General features: G+C 38.3%; 1 protein-coding gene across 8 annotated transcripts in view; it reads left to right on the top strand.

Annotated features, from left to right (window-relative positions):
- LRRC4C (leucine rich repeat containing 4C) overlaps window positions 1–22,009 on the top strand; it is a 1,285,379-nt gene that overhangs the window by 609,551 nt on the left and 653,819 nt on the right. For 7 of the 8 annotated variants that reach the window (XM_072969820.1, XM_072969821.1, XM_072969818.1 and 4 more), the window contains one exon: window positions 18,784–18,869. The gene's annotated coding sequence lies outside the window, so the exon portion shown is untranslated. The remainder of the gene's footprint in view (window positions 1–18,783; window positions 18,870–22,009) is intronic. The other variant, XM_072969819.1, reaches the window with a different exon arrangement.

Genomic DNA, 22,009 nt, shown 5'->3' with positions numbered 1-22,009 from the left:
TTTATGAAAGTTCACATGACATAGTACTACGTTTCTTGTATTTTCAAGTTATTCCAATTTCTCCTTATTTCTTCACCAAAACTCCATGAGGTGAGCATAAAAAGGTAATATTATCCGCTTAATACAAATGAGAAATTTCGATCCATTTGCTAGTCATTTCATTTAAGGTCCCTTGGTAAATACATAGCAGATCTTGTATTAAACAGTGCCCAATTTTTCTGAATATTGAACTGGGCATGCCAGAAGTTAATATTTTCTATTGCAGACTGTATCAGCCAGCAAATTGCAGTGCTCGCTATCTAAAGCACTGAAACTCAGGCAGAATGTTTGCTGATAATGTATAAGAATTCTTTCTTAAAAGACTCTGGACAGAATGTTAGTCAGCCAATAAGTACAAGAACCTACTTTAGTCTCCAGGAATGAAATAAAGAATTTAGAGGGTCATTGAGTTTGCTGAATTTTCACAGTGGATCAGCAGAAAGTTATTTGTTCCAGGCATCCCAGTCACTTGTGCTGCGCTTGGATATGTAATGTTCTGTGACTCTTAGGTCAAGGGCTATCAGGCTCACTTTCTCGTCCACAATCAGGCCCTTTGTGAGTGAAGCACACAGGAATATAATCAAAGCCAAAAAGGCCAGTTGGCTTCAGGGCTATGTCAACATAACGTCAAATTTTAATTTGGAGAAGACTGCATCGGGCTACGTGAATGAGAACTGCATGGTGCTCGTGTGGAACTAGACTCGCTGAACAAAGCAATTTGTCTCCCATGTGTGTGGAACATATGGGTTTTTCTATAGTGATGCAGAGGTGTTAATCAAGATTTGGTAAGGAGAGTCAGAATACAATGAAGAGTTTTCTGGGTGTCAGAATTTGCCAAAACAGAGGAGAATCTTTGTTGAATTATAGTTGTTAATTTCCAACTATGTATAGTTGAAGTAGGTTTGTAAATGTTCTGCTGAGGAATTCCATATCTATATTCATTGGGTATATTGGCCTGTAATTTTTTTATAGTGTCTTTGTCTGGATTTGGTGTCAGGGTAATTTTGGCCATGTAGAATGAATTTAGGAGTGTTCTGCCCTCTTCAGTTTTTGTTGTTGTTGTTGTTTTTGGTTTTTTTTTTTTGGAATAGTTTGAGAATGATGGATATTAACCCTTCTTTATATGTCTGTTAGAATTCCCCTGTGAATCCATCTGGCTCTGGACTTTGTTGGAAATTTTTTGATTGCTGATTCAATTTTAATACTAGTAATCAGCCTGTTCAGATTATATATTTCTTGCTGATTTAGTCTTGGAAGATTTTATGTTCCTAGGAACTTATCCATCTCTTTTAAGTTGTTCAATTTGTTGGCATAAAACTGGGCATAGTATTTTCCTATGATTGTTTGTATCTCTGTGATATTAGCTGTAATTTCTCCTCTCTCATTTTTTTTTTAATTTGGGTCTTCTCTCTTTTTTTCCTTAATGAGCCTGGATAAAGGCTTATCAATTTTGTTTAGCTTTTTAAAAGAAAAACAGGTCTTGATTTTATTGATTTTTTTTCTATCTTTTGGTCTCTGTTTTATTTATTTCCTCTCTTCAAGAGAAGTAAAATACCTAGGAATAAACTTAACCAAGGATGTGAAAGACCTATACTCTGAAAACTATAAGACATTCATGAAGGAAATTGAAGATGATACAAATAAATGGAAAGACATTACTTGTTCATGGATTGGAGGAATTAATATTGTTAAAATGTTCATGCTACCCAAAGCAATCTATAGATTTAATGCAGTCTCTATCAAGATACTCATGACATTTTTCACAGAACTGGAACAAATAATCCTAAAATTTGTATGAAACCACACAAGACTCAGGATAAGCAAAGCAATCTTGAGGAAAAACAAAACAAAACTAGAGATATCATGCCCTTGACTTTGGATTACACTACAAAACTACACACATCGAAATAATAAGGTACTGACACAAAAACAAACACATAGATCAATGAAACAGACTAGAGAGCCTAAAAGTAACACCATATACCTATAGACAGTTAATCTGTGACAGAAGAAACAAAAATACACAACAGTCTCTTTAATAAGGGTGTTGGGAAAAATGGATAGCTAAATGTAAAAGAATGAAAGCAGAACATTTTCTCACAACATATAAAAAATAAACTTAAAATGGATAAAGACCTAAATGTAATACTGGAAACTATTAAACTCCTAGAAGAACACATAGACAGTACACACTTGGACATAAGTCATAGCAGTATATTTTTTGATCCATCTCCTCAGACCAATTAAACAGATTGGACCTAATTAAATTCAAAAGTTTTTGTGCAGTGAAGGAAACCATCAATAAAATGAAAATACAATCTACTGAATGAGAGGAGATATTTGCAAATGATATATCTAACAAGGGGTTAATATCCAACATATATAAAAAGCTCATACCACTCAATATGAAAAAAAAATTAAAATGAGCAGAAGACCTGAATAGACATTTTTCCAAAGAAGACATGAAAAGATGCTCAACATCACTAATCATCAGGGAAATACAAATCAAAACCATAATGAGATATCACCTCACACATGTGAGAATGACTATCATGACAAAGACAGCAAATAATAATTTTTGGTGAGGATCTGGAGAAGAGGGAACCCTCATTCAGTGTTGTGGCAATGTAAATTGGTAGAACCACCACGAAAAACAGTATGGAGGTTTCTCAAATAATTAAGAGTAGAAGTACCATATTGTCCAGCAATTATACTCCTGAATATATATCTGAGGAAAACAATAACACTAATTCCAAAAGATACATGCAACCCAGTGTTCCTAGCAACATTATTTACACTAATCAAGGTATGGAGGCAACCTAAATGTCCATGAGCAGACAAATGGATAAAGAAGATATGTTATATTTACAGTGGAATATTACTCAGCCATAAAAAAGAATGATGTTTGCCATTGGCAGCAACATGAATGGACATGGAGGTATTACACTTAGTGAAGTAAGTCAGAGAAAGACAAATACTGTATGCTATCACTTAAATGTGAAATCTAAAAAATAAAACAAGTGAACATAACAAAACAGAAAGAGACTCATAGATCCTGGGTCGTTCCCAAAGTTCTCTGGCCCAATCTCTGGGATCAAGCTGAAGAAATGGTCACACACTAAGCAGAATTTCTAGAACTTCTGCTGTTGCCCTAGAACCCCCAGCCAGTCAAGACCCCACATCATTTCCAATGATGTTTGCTAGGAAAAAAACTGCAAATGTAGGTGCCAAGCCACAGCCACTGTTTGTATCCAGAAGGGACGACCCAGAACTACTCACCTGCTGGCTCTCTGGAATCACTCTATTATCGCATCAATCACACAATAACACGACCCTGTATCTTACATGATTGAATTACTTGGGCTAGTTTGTTATATTGAGGCAGGGTTTGCCATACTTGAAATAGCTTCAGTTTAATCAGAAATGGGGCTTTAAAAAAGTGATACTGTAGTATTAACATCCTTATAATACCAATACTTCACAAAATTGATTATAAGGAGATGTTCCTCGATTGCATGCATAGCATCTTGCCTGGTATTCCAAGATATTATTTTGGAATTTTATTCCAAAAATTTGTAAATCAACCTGTAAGTTATTCCTTGTTTTTTAAAGATGTAAACTTTACCTAAATTTATGTATTCATGCAGTTGATGCCAAGGGGATCCTATGCATAGTAGAAAAGTTTAAACAATTGATGGAAGAAAAGCAAAAAGAAAGAAAAGCCCTTTGCAGTGGGTGGCCTGACAAGCTCTGCAGCCCTGCTGCCCTAATGCTGTATAGACTGACAGCAGGAGGGTTTGTTAGTTTCTCCCCTGTGTTATTAGATTTCCTTGTAATTAATGTCTAGCTATTTGGCGGTAGATCTATGATTTTTCCTTAGATGAATTCCTAAGACTCTTGATCACGTTGAAGTTAAGAATTACGTAAGGTACAGTGGCATACAGCTTTTCTCTGTAACATGATTAAATAAGACAGAAAATATGAGAAAGTTTGTTTAAAAGTATTAAGACTGTATTTTATCCTCAGTTAGGCTCGATTGTTACTTTAGAGCAAGGAAGAATGGTATTGAAAGGACCAAGAATGCCCAAAAGTTGTTGCCTGCAACTGAACCTTTTGGAAGTTTCCCGCTGTTTATGCCAGACTGGTTGGGGAATCCTTGCTGGTTTACTCATTGGTTCATTTTTATCTACAGGACATCAGTTAAGTATTCAGTGTATCCAGTAGCATGAGCAGAATGTTGAAAGCCTGAAGATAGATGTGTCAGCCATTGGGATACCTTTCCGAAATGTAAAATCTAATGAGGAAAATAGGTGTATGAAATTACACACAGCTTCGCATCTTCATTAAGGTGACAAGGCAAATTATAATGCAATATATTCAGAGGTCCAGAGAAGGTGAGGATCATTACTATGAGTTAGAGGAGTCAAGGAGGCCTTTCTTAAAGAGATGTGGTTCATGTTTGGAACTGAAGAGTAGGTGGTACCTCCCTTTCCCACTGCTCATCCTGTAAAAGTCAGGAAAAGGGAAAATCTTGGTAATAAATTGTGGAACTATTACTATGCAGACCAAATAATTTGCTTTTCCAAACTTCCCTTACTTTTCTTTCATAAGAGCTTATAATTTCTAAATAGGATCCCTCTCTGGAGAGCTTTTTAATGAACTGTGTTATGAAAGTAGGATACTGTCTCAAATCTGAAAAAAAAAGTCATTATACTTTAAAGGAGAAACATTGTAGAAAAAAATGTTATTTTATGAAGCCCTCCTTATTAGTACCTTTGCATGCTTATTAGCACCGTTTTATTCAGAGGGCTGTATTTACCCTGTTTTAAGTAGTTGATTTTGCAACTGTGTAGGAGTAAAAGTGTCTGAATTATACAGACAAAAACATGCGTGCCTCATGCACGTGTATGTGGGTGCCCATGTGTTTGTGGTCAGAGGTAGAAAGTAAGAAGTCTATGCCAGGGACAGAAGGAGTTATGCAGAGCTGCCTTGAGTAAACTATTGACTTGCAAGTACAGGAAGAAATTTAACGACTTGTTGTGATGTGCTTCTGTGGGAAGAACAGCATCCCCAGCGCTTAGGATCATGGACAAGGGAGGTCCCTCTTGAAGCTTCTTGGACCTCTGTCCATCTGTTCTGCTTCTCCCTGACCATAGATGCACCTGGTGGGCTTCCTGTGAAGCCAGTCTCAATGAAGTATTTACATAATTCACATTTGCATTGCTGAAGGGGTACCCCTCAAATACAACAATGTATAATTCTAGAAAAAGAGAAAACACCATGATTAAAAGGGCGAGAGAGCTCAGAGAAAGCATACGCATGGCCAAAAGAGGAAAAGTATTAGAACTTCTAAGTCAACATCAATTTCAGAGTAAAGAATTACATGGAATAAAAAGGGGGGAAGGAAAACTAAGTGTCAAAACCAGTCTCCAAAGCTAGTCTGCATGCTTCCCAAGTCTCCAAAATAAACCCTGACAGTGTTGTCTCTGCGGAGGAGTCTTGTAGTCTCAAGAGACTGGCTATTGGAGTCACAAAGGCTTGGATACCATCCCTCTTCTTTGACTTCCTAGCTGTTCTATCTGTGTATGTTTCTCTGTCACTTGGATTGCTAATTTCACCATTCTTAACCATCAGAATAGTAATGTCTACCTGATAATAGCTTTGAAAGGATGAAGAGAATACCATGTAAGATTTGGGCATTATTTGCACCCCACATATGCATTAAATGAACAGTAGCTAACTTTTCTAAGCAAGCCATGATAAAAAAATAATAATAATCTAACACTGCATGTACGAACTTATTGAACCCTTAGACCAAATCTTGAAATAATTACTTTTATGTCCATTTCACAGATTAGAAAACTGAGGCATAGAGACATTAAATATCTTTCCCAGGGCTGTAAAGCCAGGAAGTAACTGGACCAGAAGGAAACCTGAGGCAGTCCTCCTGCAGAGACTAAGCTCCCAGACCCCGTGCTCTACTCGTTAAAGATTGACTATCAATAGTGTTGTCATTACTACTTCCGTCTTCTTGTCCTACTGGGATATTGTCACTTCTGATTGTCTTCTTAATTTTATATTTAAAACACCCCTTAACTGAGCACTCTCTTTTAGGATTAGTATCCTTTAGTGATCACTTGTTTGTAAAGGATTGTTTTATGGTAGGACTTGCTGCACACAGTTGTGGATATTGTCCAAATTCTCCAGAGATAAGATATAAGTTAAAATATTTAAATGTCAGCATATTAATTTTTCTGTAACTCTAGGCAGCAAAATGGATATATGTACAATTTATGTACATAATAAAATCTGTGTAAACACATGCTGTGACCTACTTTCCTCCAAGCCCGCCTTGTTTTTTATATCTATACTACCTTTTTGCATCAGGAAAAAAAATCTTTTCTGTTTTTTCCCTCTCCCGTAGTTTCCTCCTCCCTGTCAGACTGAACTAACAAGCACAGCAGAATGCAGCTCACGTCACCCAATGTGTGTTTCAGTATTGAACCCAGTGGTCTCATCCTAGACAATATATCTTGACGTAGAATCCATCTCTTCATCTGGGAAGAGTTTTGGAAAACAAGCCTTCTTTCTGTTTGGTAGCTTTTTATTTGAGAGCTCAGCAGAAATAACACAAAACAATTCACTGTCAAAGTTTCGAGAAAATCAATACACAGCTTACCTCCCTGTCTCTACCCTCCAGATTTTATTATATATTACAATGGACTTATTTCAATAAGAACAGTGCTGCATTATTTCCATTACTTTCTCTATGTTGCAGCTAATATTTCACCTTAGTGGAAGGATATTAGATACTAGGGGCTTATCTGGGCTCTTCCTGAACTGATTCATCCGTTTATTCATCCAAAATATTGCACAGCTTTGACAAAGAATGTGAGAGTTCTCTATGTTCAGACATGAAAAGATGCTTAAGATATATTAAGTTAAAAAAAGCAAATTGCAAAACAATGTGTTTATCAGGATCTGATAATTTTGTCTTTTCCAAAAAATAAAATCAAAATGATTCCATGTGTATGTATGTCTACAGAAAAACTCTGGAAAAGTATTTTCCAGAATGTCAGCATCAGTCACCTACCTCTGAGAAATAAATTTACTTGGGTAAGAGGGCAGTGAGGGACAAGATGAAACATTCTTTTTTACTTACACACTTTTGTTGGGTTTTATAAAGATTTTTTGTATTGTTTAGTTTTGTACTGCATAGTATTACTACAGTAATTAGAAATATACAATTTATATCCTATCAGTTATTACAGAATTCCACGTGTATGCAAAGACCAATGGGGAAGTTCTGAATTTGGTGATATTATAATCTAACAGATGGGAAAACACAAGTGAAAACCATCATTACAATACAAAGAGACAAAATTAATCAGTTGCATAAGAGAAGTGCACGTATATTTGAGATTAGGAGAAAATTAACATCTCATTGTGCATATCAAGGACATAGATAAGTGGCATCTGATTGAGAAAGAAAGGGTTTTAGCAGGTCAGGCTGAGGTGTTCAACTGGAAGGAATATCTGTCTTTTCTCCTTTCTCTTGCGAGTGACAAGAATATGGTAGACACTGAATAAATGAGGATGTAGGAAAGAGAAAAGAAGGAAAGGAGATGTGATGTGTAATGGAGCAATCCCCTGGTCATGGACATTTAGAGCTGGAGGAGTATAGAGATTATCTTGTTTCATGCTTGAATGCTCTTCAGAAGCAACATGGTGCCCCATTGCGGGTAGGACCTCAGCATATAATTTTCTTTTCTTTCCTTCAGTCAAGAAATTTCACCTTTTCAGTTAAAAGATTCACTTTACAGCTTCTCTTTGGCAAATCCAAGTTGTCAGCATCACTACTCTTGTGCCCCAGGGCCATTCTTAAGTAAAATAAGAGTTACTGAAACACAAGCACTGTGGTACCCCGACGGTCGATCTGATAACTGAGAAGGTTACTAAGTGACCATCGGGGAGGATGCACTGAACAAAAGGATGATTCCCATCCCAGGCAGGACAGGCTGGACTATGTGAGATTTCATCAAGCTACTCAGGATGGCGTGTAACTTAAAACCTATGAATTGTTTATTTCTGTAATTTTTACTTGATATTTTTTGGACTGTGATTGACTTTGGGTAACTGAAACAGCAACATCAAAACCAGTGTATAAGGCAGGGGAGGGGCTACTGTATACCACGGTCCCTTCCTTTCTTGAAGACATTGAATTTCTGGATGCCACCACTGATTTGCTTTTAACAGCAAAGATCTATCTTGAAAGGATTTCTAAAAGAATTTATATGTATCCTTATGCCTGTGACTGGTACCCATTTCATGAGTTTTTAAATTGTGGTCATAGGAACTCCAGGGCATACTGTGTATTAAGGGGTAAGATTGTGTTCAACTGCTTATAATTTGTGTGGGTTTATACAGTCTATTTAAAGGTTATTTTGCTTTACTTCCTGTGGTAAATTAGCCAGAATAAATTGGTATCAAATTAGAAAAAATAGCTACTTCACTGGCTGATCTGGTAGAGGATGGCCGGTGGCAGAGAGAGATGGCCAAGCTGAATGCCACTGAGGAGAGCAGAGTTCTTACAACAGGCAGAACGAGCCTCAGTGCACAGCCCAACGTGCACAGTGGCACTGAGGACGTACACACGGAGATGAATAGGAAAGATGCTGGAGTCTGTATTTTAAAACGTGGCCATCTCTTTTTATTGACAAGCATTTGTCCAAAGTGAAGCGTTGTTGAATGTTAATATATGGGCCAAGATTACCAAGAACAAAATAACAGTTTTGACTTATGCTTCAAAACTCTCTAAAAAGGTACTTTCTGGAGCATAATTTCAGGGGAAAGAAAGGATCGAGTGATTGGATCAAACAAATCAGATGTTTGCAGTATCATCCAAGGACTGAGAGCCAGCTGCTTTGGAAGTCTTCCCCTGCACTGTCTAGCTTCCCGGAGGTGCAGGGGAAGGGCAGCCACCTCCGGAACCCATGTCCCTCCCCTAGCAGAGAGCTTTTGGGAGACAGAGGTCCTAGATAAATTGTCCAGCATAAGCTTCTGTTCACAGGATCAGCAAACTTCAGCACTTCAGCCCATGGGTTTCTTAATGCCAGAGGCAGTGTCTTTGCCTCCTTTCCAGTGGAGCTGGGGAAATAGTGGATCTGTGTTTTGCAAGTCTTGCAGCTGTATAGGTTTCTGTATTGAAGGCAAACTCCCTCAACAGGGGAGGTCAATACAATTATTCTTGAAAATAAAAATCTCACAACTGATAGATGCAGACGAAATTTCTTCTTCTCAAAGGATATGGTCCAAATGTATTGCTGAGACATCTGTGAATACTAAATAATTCTAAGTGTCTTTTTTAATACAAATATTAATCACGAAGGCTTAAACTCTTCCCCAGCTAGTAATATGATACTCCCTTTGTTTACTGATAGAATTATCCTCTGATAATCTGTTGATTTTGAAAATGATTCTTTACAACTCATCCAAGGGAAACCAATATTTGTGAAGTAGCTAAGAGGTGTTAGACATAATGTTCAGTGTTTACGTTTAGTACCGAAGGCAATCTAAAATAGTGCAATTTCAGCAAAGAAAGCTGAAGCTTAGGGAAGTCAAGTATTTTGCCTAATACAGTATGTCAGAACCCGGAGTAAAATCAGGTCACTCTTTTCTCTGGAAGTCGAGATGGGGAAGACGGAGGGCTAAGTGCATCAGGACCTTGTGCCTAATCTCTGTAGACCTAACATAATAGGTCCAGCTTTTCATAGGTTTTGATTATATGTATCAAGACTGCGCTCTGTTGGGAGTGAAGGGTATTTCTCACTAGAATGAAGAGAACAATGTATGTGAACATGTTAAAGATCTCTCCATATGGGGAGATAGTTTTGGAAACAACTGCCTTCATCACTTTTATAAACGGTTCCCCACCCGCTTGCACCACCCCGCCCCTCTACCAACTGAAGTCTGTTCCAAATGGTGAAACCCAGCTTATAAGAATCTGTGTAATGTCTGTTAAAAACTGAATAAAATCTCTCAGAGCCAACAAAGAAGCTTTGTTTAAATGGTCCCTAACTCAGCTTTAAAGCCTTCTAGTAATACAAGGATACCCAACCATAGCCAACAAGCGAGTTCTTAGAATTGCATTTTCTTTGGCAGGAAGGTGTTTTTTTTTTTTTTTTTTAAGTGCTGGAATGGAGTGTAATGGAGAATCATGGTTAGGAATATGGGTTTTGAAGTCAGGCAACTGAGAATTGTAACCCAGTAGAGTCATTTGTGTGACTGTGAGCCACTTACTTAAACTCTTCAAGCATCAATATGCTCCTCTAAACTCAGGGAGAGAAAACCGCCTGCCTGCAGAGACTCTATGAGCAGCACACCGAGCACAGCACCCAGCACTCAGTCACTGAGCATTTCCTGCCTCCAAGGAGTAAGCTACGTCTGACTTACACGTCACCTGATAGGAAACAGCTCCGTGAGGTGGAGGTGATTTTGTTACCAGTTTATATTTAAGAAAACTGAAGCTTACAGAAGTTTACATAAAATATGACTAAAGTCACACATATTTAGGCCATAATATGAATGTAGGTTTGCATCTACTTTCAACACCTGAGCTCCTAAGTGTGTTCTTATTCGTTTTACACCTGAGATCCTCCTGTCACCGTGAAGTACATTAAGTGTGTCTTTGCCAATATAGGAAATTAGTCATAGAGACTCTGGGGCGTGAAATGACTTGCTCATGGTCACGTGGTTTGTAAGTGGTGGAGCTGGTATGGGGACCCAGGTCTGTGTGATACTATTTTGTCTTTATTACTGGTAGCTCCCTCTCCTTTACTTCATTGAATTCTCCATCTGAATACATTCTGTCCTTCAGGTTTCTTTCTGCAACACAGACCCCACACTGTCTGTGCCCAGCATGAATCCCTCACTGATTCCACATCGCCTACATCTTTGTAGAACCTGCCTGGCTCTCCCTGATTGGAATCCTGCCTCCCTCTGTCATTTCACCTCTTGGTGCACTACCAACGCCTTTGGATACATCCTCCAGTGTAATGCACTACTTGGACTCCCCCGTGCTTGCCATGTTGTTTTCTGTCTTTCTGCATTGGTTCATACCTGAATGCACTTACCCGTCTTGTCTACCCTGTGACTTCCTGTTCATCTTCCAGCACCGTCTCTGAAGTCCTAGTGCACAAGTAAAACTAGCTGCTCAAAGGTGGCAGCTGTCAAAGCATGCCACCTGGCCTGCTGCTGGGAACACGACTGATTGGCAGCCCACGCTGCTGCTTCCTGTGTCCACCAGGGCTCTTGCTGCTGGGCTGTGCTTCCCTCGCTCTGCTCCCAGCCAATGAATGCTGCTGGCTCGGGCCCATTCATAAGAAACATAGGACTCCTCTAATGGGGAACTGCAGCTCAAGGACTTCCCACTGGCCTAGCCACACCTCTCTTTAAAATGCACTTCAGTTCCGGAATCTCTCCAGCCCAGCTTCTTTCCTTCCATTCTCCTTCACACCCATCAGACTTCTGCTGTAGTCTGAAAGCTCGCCATTCTTTCTCTTGATCATTCCCACGTTATGCTTCACAGGCATTCCCAGTCCATTTCTGATGTTTTTATTCCCATTTTAGTGTCTGCCTCTTGGTGGATCTGAACAAATATAGCCTAAAGGGTGTCTTTCTCTACCCTGTACACGTACCGTCACAAATAAAATATCACATGTACTGTTTCACTTTTCTCTTGCTCCTAGCTAGATTATGAGGCCAGTCAAATTAGGAAAACATTGTATTACTTCTTTTATTTTTAGTCCTTCGCATGCTGCTTGGTACTTAGGATTTAATGAGCAGCTGGATAAATGAATGCTAAAGTTACGATGTTACTTCACATGAGTTTATTTAAGTCCAGACAAGCAGAACACTGTGTTTACTTCTCAGCCAACACTGCTAGTCAGTGTGAAGTTACCTGGACATCAGTCTAGGGTCACAGATGCTAGGTTTGTGTTTCAGAGTACTGCCATTTAGCTTCCAAAGGCCCAAAATATTTTCCTGAATTCAAATGAGTTTTTATGCTTATGAACTTAATTTAACTAAAGTTGAAATCTTGAAGTCTCACTGAATATCTCTCATCACTAAATGAAGCAGCCTTGATTAATCACTCTGAGCATTTCAAAATATTCTGTCAGTTAGCCTATATTTAACATAAGCATGTGTAAAATCTATATGAGAACACTCATTAGTAGGAAAGTGTATTCTTAGAGAGCTACAAATTCAGACAGTAATTCTTCCTAATATTTCAAGTGAGGAGTAGGATATAGAACATTTCTATTCATTACTGGTGTATCCATTACAAACCTGTTCTGATCCATACAAATCAGAATGTATTAGAACTTATTATTACTACTTCTTTGTTGTTGAGTTATTTATGGTAGAAACAAAGACCGATTATATAGTCCATTTATAATTAAATTTGCTCTTCGCACAAAATTACACTGGTTTGACCACAACTGAAATTCTGTGTCATTGCTTGACCCCAGACACTTTCTTACTTTGTTTCAGTCCATTTTACATACTTGGGATCTCTTTTAGAATTTTTTTATATATGATCTTCTAAATATATTTTGGGGTTTTGTACTGTAGGTAATGATAATAAATATCATTTACTGAGTGTCTATTATGTGAAAGAAAAAATTAAGTCTTAAATGCTATTTTCCCCATTTTCCAAATGAGAGACTAGGAATCAGAGAAGTAAAATAACTTGGGGGTGATTGTATAACTAGTAACTGGGTCATCAGTGACTTGAACTCAGATCTGCCTAATTTGCAGACTGTCTAGTCGTAGTTCAGCTGTCTAAAGTTTTGACTATGAAATTTGAATATTAATCTACTAAATCATAGAACTTTAATCTATGGAAGAAAGGAAGGAAGGAAACTGAATGTATATTTTAAAAACATGTCAAAAGGAGACTGTGAAAAATGTAGAGGATGGTAGAGAAAACCAGAAAAAGGGAGGTGTGGAAGCTAGTCACTGACAAAGTCCAAGCAGGAAGTGGTAAAAGTCTGATTTGTCATCAAGGATATGGGCAGGAGAACCTAAGACTGGAGAAACATTTCTAAACCCAGTGAGTCAGCAATGTATGAACTGTGGACTTCTTGGTCAGATCGCCAAGTCACCATGTATCTGTTTCCTCTCCTGTAAAACGGAGATAATAAAATCTATTTCAGTGTTACCAGGAGCTTCAAATAATGGCATATTTCCATATACTTGTATGTTACATTGTGTGAGTCTAAGCACTTTGATGGACACTTTATTTATACTAGGAATTCACTCCTCACAACAACTCCAGTAGCTCAGTACTGTAATTCCAGTTTTACAGATGAGGAAAGTGAGACACAGTGAAGTGAAGCAAAAAAGTGATGGTGCTGTGGCAACATGAGATTAAAATAGAAGCATACATTATATGTCTGCCAAATAGTAGGTTCTTTATAAATGAGTGTAATTATGCACCTTGACTAATGCCCTTGAGAAGTAGAACCAAATCTGATGCATTTTTGTAACAAGGTAATCCAGCAAGTGGCATAAACAGAACTTTGGTTGGATCCTCATGGACAGTGCAGGTACTGTCCTTGGTGCTGGAGATAAACTAGTGAACTAAACCAGCCTCTGCCTTCATGATATTTTCTTACTGCTGGAACAGATGTTCCAATGCCTACGTGATTGAGTAAAGGCAGCATAGTTACAAACCTTTTCAAAAATTATTTTCTGAGACTTTTTTTTTCCTGTAAATGTTTGCTCGGAGAGCTGCCAGAGGAACAAGACTGTAAACTTTCTCCACTTTACTGCATTTTCAGTGAGGACTAGGGGAATAAATTTGTTTCAGATCCTTTCTTGAGCCCTTTCCCTTTTCATAGAGATAACTTTAGACTCTGGACTGTTACAGGCCCAAAGCTAGCTACAAACTAGCTTCTTATTTTCTGTTACATCTTCGGCTTTTAAAATAGTACCTAAAACAATGAGCACTGAATTACAGCATGTTGAGTGAATGGATGAGTGAATGACTAAATAAGGACATTTTTCACTTTTAAGGCTATCCATTCCTTACATACAGTAAGATGATCCCTATGGGAAAAAAAAACTAAGTATTTAAGAATTAATTACCAACTGGCATGTGCTAGGATTTATGTTTGCTTGAAGAAGATACAGCAATTTGAAAGTGGTTCTTAAGAGTCATTTTAACAAGCACTGAAGAGGTAGTTTTTGGCTACATTTATGTGAGCACCAGAACCACAGCATCTCTGAATTTCAGAAGTGTCATTGTGCCATTTTTACAATTAAATCTCATTTTCAAAATTCAGATCACAAACAAGTTTGTAAAAACATTAATGTTCAAAATGAAGATGTCACTCAGTCTTATATCATGCCCAATAAATCATGAGAAAAAAATTTTTTATGTTTTTCCATCTCATCCTTGTACATGGACACATATAGCATGCATGTAATTACAGAAAATATGCTATTTTGAAAAGCCCTTCTTCCATGTGATATTATATCATGAGCATGCTTATATAGCACTGTGGAATTATATGATTATCACTTTCATATATGGATAGTATTTTGTCTACTGGCCCCAACCCTATGTGGCCACCCACTCACTCACCTTCAGTAGGCTTGTGGAATTTTATCAGTTCCCAGTTGTGTCTAAGAGCATCTATTTGCAAGAAAGAATCATTATATTGTAGCATTCTCTAGTTGAAGAAGAGCTTGAAATTCATACATTTAAATAAGTCTCTCCATTTGAGGATCAAGACACAGAGACTGAGGGGCAGTGGGAGGCAGAGTAGCCTGGTGAGAAGAATGGTGGAGGGCCAGGAGGACGTTCTTCAACTGTGATGTTAATTATTTGATCTGGTACCATCCCTTATCTTCTTTGTGCCTCAGTTTTCTCAAGTCTGCCTCGCTTAGATTATTTTGGGGGGGGGGAATATCATGTTTATTGACCTAAGATTCCTTACCTGGCTCAAACTAACCAATGGCATTTCCAAACCAATTTGTACAACACCAAATCAAAATAAATCATGTAATATGCTTACCATAAGATTATGAAAATAATAGTATGAACACGTTCAACATAGTCTACCTGCTGCTGTAATTTCTATTGTAATGATAATGACTTGAATCAAGTCTCTACTTGGTGTGGGATAAGCGTATTCTAAAGCAATTCCTTAGTTTGTTATCATGCAGAGTGAATTAGCTATAGGGCTTCCCCATCCTTCTTCTGAAACTTATTTCTATGACAATTCAGAATCATTGTAGAGCTCTCAACCAGATGAAGAAAGGTCAGAGGGAGATTAAGGTTTTTTCTTTTCCATGACAGAATAGCTGTTGATCAGAAAGAAACTGTCAGAACTGGAGGAGGACCCAGGGTCTGCTCATTCATCTTCACACCCTGCTAATAAGGCACCATCACTCCTGATGGAACATTCTCCAGTGAATCTTTTTAAGTGACTCTAGCAGTGGCACTTCCAATTAGATTGATATTTTTCATAATTGTTTCACTGGCTCTTGGTAATCACAGAGTGAATTACTGCTATTACTCTCCAACATTACAATGAATCAATCCACAGAGGCAATTATGAAGAGTGAATGACTGAGGACACATAGTAACTAGTCTGTCTCCAGTAACTAGATACCATAAGTAATCAGGTCCTAAAGAATTTTATCAATTAGTCTGTTGCTTTTTTTTTTTAACTTATTATGAGGCTTCCAGATACTAAACTTCTTCAGTTAGGTGTCAAAGTGACTGGCTTTTGGGAACTCTGCTGTATTGGCTCCAAATGATACATTCTGAGGATGACAACATGATAACTGTAGCTAAAAACACAGTAATTGTATATTTGAAAGTCGTGAAGAGAATAAATTTTAAGTTCTCATCAGAAGGGAAAAATTGCCACAATGTGAGGTGATGGATGTTAACTAAATTTACTGTGTTAATCATGTATATTGTGTCTGTATAAAAATACATAAACCAAATCATTATGTTATACACTTTAAATGTATGCAGTGTTATATGTCAATTATATCTCAATGAAACTGGATAAAAAAAGAAAAACATAACTTTGAATAAAAATTTTTTTTTGTCACAATTGTGCCTAAGTCAGTTTCACCGTTTACTAGTTGTGTGTCCTTGTACAAATTACCCAATCTCCCTATGCCTGTGTTTCCATGTTTAGATAGGGATACTTACAGCTGCAACCACACAGGGTTATCTGAGAATTAGACAGAACAATACAGGCAATCCCTTTGAGTACTGCTCTCTATACAGTAAGTGCTCAAAGCTGCTAGATTTTATATATACCAGATGATTTTCTTCTGGTTCTGTAAATCAGGCAAATATAAGTTGTCTATTTTTAGGTGTTAATAATAGTTATTGTGGTAGAAAATAGCCTACTTTAGAATCAAAAGATCCAACTTTAGTCCTGAGTTCACCACAAATTAGCTTTATGAACCAAGACAGATCTCCGAAAATCACTGAAAGTGAACTGTGTGTGTAAAGTGGTAACACAATACATAATTGTATCAGGATTGGAGTAAGGCTCAACTATGTTGTATACTCAAGTTGTTCACGTCTTGTTGAATACATTTTGATACTCAAATAACATTTTCTACTGACTGTCACATGTTATTTACTCTGCTTGCTTAATGAGAATAACGACTTTTAAAAATCTATACGTGAAAGATACAGTATCCTAGGTGGAACAAGGGCTTTGAAGAAAAGTAAGGAGAGAATAAGGATAGAGAAGGGCAGGCAGAGGGTGCCCCACTTTTGATAGGGTAGCCAGGGAAGCCTCTGCTGAGAAAAGGGGCACATCTCAGTAAATAACCAGGGGAGGTGTGCGAGAGGTTCACCTGGATCCACAGAAGAGCTTTTCAGGGAGAGGGAGCAGCAGAGGCAAAGCCCGAGGGTGAAATGCACCTGGCATTTCTGAGCAACAGCCGGGAGGTCATGTGGTGTGAGCAGAGTGAACAGGAAGAGAGATCTGAGAGCTAACATGGGCCCGGCTCGTGTAGGATTTCACCCGCCCTTTTTGGAGAGTTTGGCTTTTATTAGAACGAGATAAAGCTACTGGAAGCTTTTGAGCACAGAAAAGACATAATCTGATTTACTTTTCATGAACTCATTCTAGCTGCTATTTTGACGATAGACAAAAGGAAGGGCTAGGGTAAAGTAGGTCTCTGCTGCGATGAAACTTAATGGGGGTCCAAAAAAAAAAAAAAACCTTAACAGGGGTCATAGTGGCTCGGACCAGCATTGTAGAAGTGGATGTGGAGAAGAGTGGTCACATTTTGACATATTTTGGATCGGTGAAGTTAACACCACCGAAATTTGTTAATACACTTGACATGGAGTATGGGAGAAAAAGTGGAGGCAAGGTTTTGGGAATGAGAAAGTGGTAGGATGGAGTTGCCATTACCTGGGAAGAAACTGTAGGCAGAGCAAACTGGGGTGACAGGAAGCACAGTTTCCGATATGCTCATTTCAAATTGGCTATTAGAACTCAGCGTGGGTCTATCAGGTAAGCAGGATGGTGCCCGTGCAGAGGTCTGCCCTGAAATAGAAGTTTGACAATCCCAGACGTAAGGGTGATAGTTAAAATCATACGGCTGCATTAGATCTGGAAGGGAGTTAGTCTAATAGAAAACAGGAGACGTTCAAGATGTGAGCCGTGGTGCACTGCATTATTATAAGGCTGGGGAAATGAGAAAACAATTTCAGAGGAGACTTAAAAAAGTGTCATCACTTGAAGATGGAAAACTGGAGAGAATGATGTTTTGGAAGCCAAGTTTAACAAAAAAAGAAGTTTTATTTGAAAAGATGTATCAGATTGGTATAACGTAAGGACTTAACTATAGCATGACTGTGTCTGATTTACACCAAAATAGAGTAAGGAGAAATTATTCATTAGATTTGAATGTCCATTGTGTGCACAGGGAAGATGGTGATTAAAGGAAAAAGAACAATAAGAGAAAAGCAAAAACACAAACCAAAACAAAACAAAACAAAAAGCTCTCACAGATAAAACATCCTCTCTGCCTTTAAAGCTCAAAGGCAGGGAAACAGAATTAGGAACCTTGGTTATAAGTCTCATAATGAATGACAGTCAGTAGTCTGTGGGACTATAGATGAGGTAGCAATTAATTCGGAAGGCAGCTTCTGAGGGAAAAAGGTCATATTTAAGCTGGTTAGTAAAGAATAACTATAAGTCTGTTGGGCAGAAAATAGGATTGGACAGAAGGATAATGACATTGCAGGCAGATAAGATAGCACGGGCAATACCGTAGATGTGTGAAAACGCAGAAGGTGTTCAGGGGAGGAGAAATAAATTCATTTGACTAAAATAGAGTTCGAAAAGAAAAATGGGGGCAAAATAGCAGTAGACACACCATTTTTTTCCTTTATGGAAAATCCTGCTGAACAGTCCAGTAGAAAGAAAAATTTGAAAAAGTGAGATATTTATCCAGAACCAAATATAATAATTACTATCATTTTTTAAAAGGCCTTTTCTATTTTGGGAAAAGCCTCAAGCAGGACGTATTGTAAAGTGAATGTACATTTGGAGAAATATACAGAAATACAAATTGTTCCCTGTAGGTTACTCCAATAGGTAGATTTTAATTTCAAATAATTTTGCTCGGGCTGTTTTCTAACTTCCTTACATGTAACGTTGTGTTTTAACTTTATCTCTTTCCCAGAAATGGTTCTCTGTATTGCGAGGCTGCGAGATCACCCAGGGAGAGCGGGGCCAATTAAGCCGGACCACCTGACACGCTGAATGTATGTGAGTACGACATTAACAGCTTTGAGAAAGGTTGTCTTGTATGTGGCTTAAGGCGCTCTGGAGGATGTAGACTGTGGATTGAGACGGTTCATGGCTGGATGCTCGGCCCGGGCAAGCTCTCACTGGTGAGTGGGGTATGCGTGTGCACCTGTGACAAGGCTTGATTTCTCCTCTAAGGATGTGCATTGCGTTTCCGCCGGGAGTGACTGTCTCTCATAACTGCTCTGCCTCTCGTAAAATTTGAAAGCCTGCTTTCTGAGCACAGCTGCATATACTACTTCTTCCACTCCCCTACTCCTGCTGAGCCACACTTACCTTCCTTTGATCTTTCTCTGTCACTTTGGCCCATCGGGCACCACATTTAATTTTATTTGCCCTCCTGAATCCGAAGTCCGCCAATTGGACAGTTCTCTCTAAACCTCTTGTCCTCTTTCTCTCCTGCCATACTCACCTTGCCAATTGGCAAGTTAGTATTTATTTAATTACTTGATTATTTTCTGTGTCTTTTTCTAGACCAAATGCTCCATGCAGGTAAGGATCGTGCATGTTTGCCGACATATCACAGGTGGTCAGCATTTCCGGGCTGCCTGACCCTGCCTGGTCCTGAGTGGCATCTGGGCCCTATGATGCTCCAGCCCTTTTCAAAATCTCAGTTCTCTGGGGGCTCAAATCTTCCCCAGATTATCTCAGTTTCAGATAAAACAGCCTCTTGCTTTCTAGAAAAGATGAGGCTCTCTGATGTGAGCATCACTGAATTTTTCTTTAGACCTTAAAATATCTCCGTGTCTGTCCATAGTCTATTTCCTGTTTCCCAGAATAACTTCGTAAGCACATTAGATTTTAATCCTAACATTTTACATTTCTTTCTCAACTTTCTTAAATCCGTTATTCCTCCTTGATTTGCATTTTTCCATTTTTCTGGTTCCTTCCACACAGGCAAAAAAACCAACATGCTTTTTATGTTTTTTATCCTGGAGAAAATTCATGCAACTAAAATCAAAACAAAACAAGCCTCCTTCATCTCACTAGTATCTTAGTTTTCCCCCCACTTAGCCCCTTTTACCCATTCAAACTTCTCTGCAGAACAGTCAGTGTCCTTTGCCAACTCATGGTAAATTCAACAAAAGAAGGGGCTATTTTTATTTTGCAGTACAGTGTATTTCCAGTACCGAGCACAATAGCTAAAATGGTAGGGGCTCAATAATTAAATGAGTTCATTTTAGCCACCCTTTCACTTCCCACTGTCTACCTGAGTGTGAAAATGTTGCTTCAAGCACTGCTTAAATTACTGTTACCAAAATAACTAACCACAATAACTCCTTTCTCTGTATTATTCAATCCATGACCAAGTTTCAAACACTTCCCATGTATTTTATATCATAATTTATCTTAATTACTGTTAGCTGTATTTGCCTCATCACTTCATCAGGGCCGTGGCCCCTAGGGCTCAGGACAATTCACGTGGTATTTCCATAGCCCCGTAACTCTTAAAAAGGTGTTTATTGGTCAGTAATTACTAATGAATTGAATTAATACCTTTAACTGTTGAAGAGTCCTCCAGCATTGCTGTAACCACGTTAGTATTGCGTTTGATGAGATATTTTGTTCCTAAAATAAAAATGGGAAAACACAATGGGATAGCCTTTTATAAACCATTTCAAATCATTAAAATAATAATTTTAGAAAGCTATGCCAAATGAGTCATGATATATGTGCTTTGTATCTATCACCCCTTTGTATAAACAATTAGACATATCTATCCATATGTATGTTATACATACATGTACATACATATACATGTGAAGACCTTGGTGTAACCACTTGATAAAAGAACCAGCATTGCTTAAATTATTTCTAAGAAAATAAGATTCTCTTCCAGGTCCTTTAAATGTACCCAGTAAATGCACGCAAGAGGAGATAGAAAAACCCTAAGAAACTGTTTCAGGAACCTGAACAGAGATTTACGAATTATTCTACACTTACCTTCCTGCTGTCCTCATTTTTGCCCTTCTTAAATAGGCTCTCATTTTTCACTTCTTCCAACTGTTTGATTCACTTCTTCCTCCAACTCACATGTATTTGCAGCCTGATTTGAGTGTATTCACCCAAGGTCTGATCTTCTAAGACTTCTCTGGGACACCACGTCCTGGATGACCTGTGGACTACATGTAGTGAAACCATGGAGGAGAACTTACAGCCATAGGAAAGAGATTAGGCAAATCCAAAGTGATTACTCAGTGACTTGTCGGCCGAATAATTTACTGTTTAATTAACTTTTCTGCTTCCTGTTTAGTTGTAACTTTATATAAAGAGAAATACCTTTTTTAAGAAAATATGGTGGATTTAAGTTGCTTTCTCCCAGCAAAAAGTCTTGCGTGTGACCCTCACACAGATTTAAAATTTGAATTTTATTGCTTATGTGATGCTCACTCAGAGGACTGTTGTTTGTCATGGAGACCTCAGCAAAACCTAAATAATTCCCAAAGCTGTAACATTTAAAAAATTTAGATATGGTGTCAATTCAGGGAAACCATAAAGGTTTATTGATAATCACTTAATTTGGGAGGTCTCTCTGTCTCTAATTCAGTAACTTGGATGACTGCATGATCTATGCCTCTTCTGTAATTATTTGGTATGTGCATTGGGCTAATTCTTGCAAACCAGTCTGTATGGGATGCGTCAGAGGCACTAACCGAGAAGGACCCCCAGTTCTATTACTTCATTCTCTGGGTTCCATGTAGCTGTTCAGGTGGACATCCTTTATTTGCTCCCCCTGTGTCACTCTGTGTTGGAGGCTGACCTACTATATCAATGCCTTGATCACTGGGCTCTAGGCCCCTTTTGGCCAGCAGGAAGCCCCAGCAAGAGACAATAAGAAAGGAAGAATGAGATCGAGGGGTTCATTCCGCAGGATCCTTCTCTGTAAGTTCATCTCAAGCTGGCTGGATCTGCTCAGGTCTGTGTTTTTCAAGGCTGCCTTCTGTACATGAAATATGTAGATGCCGTCTGCATAAACGGCCTTGTCTTCCACTCTCTTGTCACCGAGAGATCTTAACTCCTTTCTTCTTACTAGCTTAGAGTTCTGCATCCTGGCTTCTCTGCATCCTGGTTACCTCTTTGTAAACAGCCCCTTTTAAAAT

This window comes from Vicugna pacos, chromosome 10, assembly GCF_048564905.1.
Source record: "Vicugna pacos chromosome 10, VicPac4, whole genome shotgun sequence".
Taxonomy (NCBI): Eukaryota; Metazoa; Chordata; class Mammalia; order Artiodactyla; family Camelidae; genus Vicugna; species Vicugna pacos.
This window is presented reverse-complemented; position numbering and strand designations above follow the sequence as displayed.